Source organism: Malurus melanocephalus, unplaced genomic scaffold (assembly GCF_030028575.1).
Source record: "Malurus melanocephalus ecotype Western Australia unplaced genomic scaffold, MMel_1.1 scaffold_186, whole genome shotgun sequence".
Lineage (NCBI taxonomy): Eukaryota > Metazoa > Chordata > Aves > Passeriformes > Maluridae > Malurus > Malurus melanocephalus.
This window is the reverse complement of record NW_026623418.1, coordinates 757097-760844: the sequence shown is the minus strand read 5'-3', so window position 1 is coordinate 760844 and position 3748 is coordinate 757097.

Below are 3748 nucleotides of genomic sequence, written 5' to 3'. Positions count from 1 at the left end.
CCTCCACATACATGCAATGTTGTGGTTTTAATTAGTAACAGCTACTTTTTGTAACTTCATCACACTGCTAAGAAGGCAAAATGTGTATTTTTTCTCCCCAAACAACCTTTTGACAAACATTTGGGTCTTCATATATCTGCTGAAATTAACAGTAAGAACAGACTTTGAGTTCAACAGGCAACGTGGGGTGAGGTCAGGTACAGAAGTAGACATCTACACTCGGGCACTTTAATAATCTATAATACCTAAGGACAAGMCTGAACATAAATGCTCAGTAGCATTTGTGATGCCTTAACATACATATATCATTTGAACTTCATCTGATATTACAGAAAACATGATTGTTTCCAATCTTGTGCCATAAATTCCAGTTTTAAAAATTATATTARGTAAGTCAGCTGTATGAGAAGTCAAATTATCAAATTTGTGGACCAATCCCTCACATAMAGGTTTTGGATAACTTAGATATTTAATGGTAAATAACAAAAGTACATTTTGAAAAACTGGAACATCTTGCTCTAAAGATCTTGAAAGACTTGTCATGGAACTCAACACAACCTCCTAAAATCCTATATTTTTTTCTAGCATGTTTAAATTTTGACTAAGATGAAATTCTTAAGACAAAATATTTGGGACTACCTATATGCAGCAGTGAGAATTACAACCAAAAGGTGGCAGTACTGTATACACTAAACRTTGGGTCAGTAGGACAATCACGGAATCACAGAACAGAATATGTGACTTGGAAGGGACCCACAAGGGTCATAGAGTCTCACTCCTGGCTTGCACAACACCATCCCCAAGAGCCACACCATGTGCCAGAGAACATTGTCCAAACACTTTTTGAGCTCTGTCAGCTTGGTGCTCTGACCACTTCCCTGGGGATCTGTTCCAGTGCCTGACCACCTTCTGGGTGAGAAACCTTTTCCTAATATTCAACCTAAACATCCCCTGACACAACTTCAGGCCTTGTGCCTGAAGGTCCTGTCACTGATCATCACAGAGAAGACATCAGTGTCCACTCCTCCTCTTCCCCTCATGAGGAAGTTGTAATTGCAATGAGGTCTCTCCTCAGTCTCCTCCTGGCTGAATAGCRCAAGTGACCTCAGCTGCTCTTCATATGGCTTTCCTTCCAGTCCTTTCCCCATCTTTGTTGCCCTCTTTTGGATGCTCTCTAACAGCTCAATGTCTGTTATTCTGGTGTCCAACACTGCCCCCAGCACTCAGTGGTGAGACCGCCTCAGTGCAGAGCAGAGTGGGACARTCYCCKCCCTTGCCCAGCTGGTGATGCTGTGCCTGATRCCCTCCAGGACACCCCAGGCTGACCCTCCTGGCTGCCATGGCACTGCGGACTCATATTCAACATGACACCAACCAGGACACAGGTCCCTTTTTGCAGCAATGATGTCCAGCTTCTCATTCCCTGGTCTACACATGCAGCCAGAGTTGCCCCATCCCAGGTGGAGAATCCAGCACTGGACCTTGTTCAACTTCCTATGGTTGGTGATTTCCTAGTCCTCTCATTTGTCGAGATCTCTCTTCAGATCCTCTCTGCCTTCCAGGGGCTCAACAACWTCTCCCAGTTTTGTATCATCTCCAAACTTGTTTAGTACCTGCTTCCAGTCCTGTATCCAAGTCATTGCTGAAGATGTTGAAGAGTCCAGGGCTGAGATTGGAGCCTGTGGAACCCCATCCAGTGAGAGTTTGATGCCATCCCATTCACTTTAACCCTTCGTGCCCAATCTGCGAGCCAGTTGCTCACCCATCACATGTTGTGTTTATCCACCTGTGTGCTGGACATTTTGCCCAGAAGGATTCTGTGAGAGCCAGTACCAAATGCTTTGCTGAAATCCAAACATTATTACTGAGATTCTTACATACACATTTCTACACGTACTGTGATTTAAATACATTTATATGTGTTTGTACTGTTTTACTGTTGTTTGTGAATATGAATGAAAAACAAGAAGCAGAAATTCAATTTTTCATGTTAAATGACTTTGTACTTCCATTAAATCCCTAAAAGTCACAGACCAAAGCAAAAAGTGGAGATACATACCATGAGAAAGTAGAATAAATGGGCAAAAGTTAAATAAAAAATTTCTTCAAATAAGTGTAGTGAAAGTGAGCTCTGTATTTCAGAAGATTTAGTAATTCTGAATGGGAAATACTACCCTAAGAAAATTATTTAGACTTAGAATAGCCGTTTCATATTCTTTTTCAGAATTTACAGAACATACATTCATTCATCTTCACTAAAAAGGTGATATTATTTTTTGGCTTGACTGTTGACCAAAAATAAATTAATAAAATAACTACAGTTAATGCATATAATCATTCTAGATGGGAATTAAAGATTTGTGTTGCATTGTCTTTTACTATGAAGAATCAAACTATTTATATCAAACTTCTGATTTCAAGAAATTGAAGTATCACCATAATTTGTAAAATATGAACTTAAAATTCTGAAAGATTAACAAGAACTAAAAATAGGCAGGCTGAACAGCAAAGCTTCCTAATATTCCAGAATATAATCTACATGGCATACCTCTGGGCCTGGAGCTGAACCTGTTTCTGTTTCACAAATGTCTCTTAAAAAGATAAATAATAGTTCTCAAATATTTTTAGTCCAATGTGAGACAAGTTATATGAAATTAAATTTAGAATCTGAAAGAATACTATTTAATATATAGCTTTGTGTAATTTCTTTAAAATTTTCCTTTGTTTTCTGAAGCCATCAGAAGTAAAGATCTCTTGCTCTCTTTGAATCTTTTGTCTTTCTAACTGTATATTACACATGTTTCTTTTTCTTTTTTCTCAGCAGGTATTCCACACTGCTAATTAATAGCTCCCTGGTTAGTTCATCTCTGGGTCTTGGTGGCCTCACAGTTCACTGCTTTGAAGTCAGTCAACATTTTCCTTCTGAAATATGTTCTTGGTTCTGTAAATGCTTTACCCTGAGGTCAGGTCCCATTGTRAAATTTAGATGAGTCTTAGCTGGGACTTGGCCACATCCAACCTTTTGAGCWGCCATGCACAGCAGACTTTGAACCYCAAAACTCCCCCATGTRTTGTTGCACTGCTCTTTTGAAGTTAGAGGAACACAGATCCTACCGTCACCATTATGTTGACACAAACATATTATTTTAGATGTTTGAAATAGAAAAACAAGCACATTTTTGGAGCCACAGAGGACTCAAGGAGACTCAAGGCTGAGTGCTGCAGGTGTAGCCAGGCAGCTCAAGAAAGGGTTAAGCAAGAGCAGCCTGACCACCTCCCCAGTCAGTCTGTACAGACTGACCTCCATGTCAAAGATCAGCTCCAAGTGGAATATAAACTTCACAAAATATCCAGAACCTCCCTGGTGTTTTTAATTTCCCTTTCGTCCCTCTACACAAAGGTATTTTTMTATGACACTTTTTGAAATTAGGCAAGTTGTCACGGATGCACTCAATATCATATTAACATTTTGTGAATACCTCTGATAGTGATTTTTTAATCCAARCAAATCATTCATTTGTGACACAAGGGAAAATATATAGGAAACAATGATTAATGTCAAGAACTCTGTAGAGAGCTCCAGAGGACAATTAGTAAAGGTTAATGATTTAGGAGACCCAGAACCAAAGGAGAGAGGTTCAAACCAAGTTACCTGCTAAGAATATGATTATGTCTGAGCTAGAAACCCAATATTTCTCACTTCATCAGTAAAAATAAGGCTGACAGACACTGACCCTTTATGTTTTCA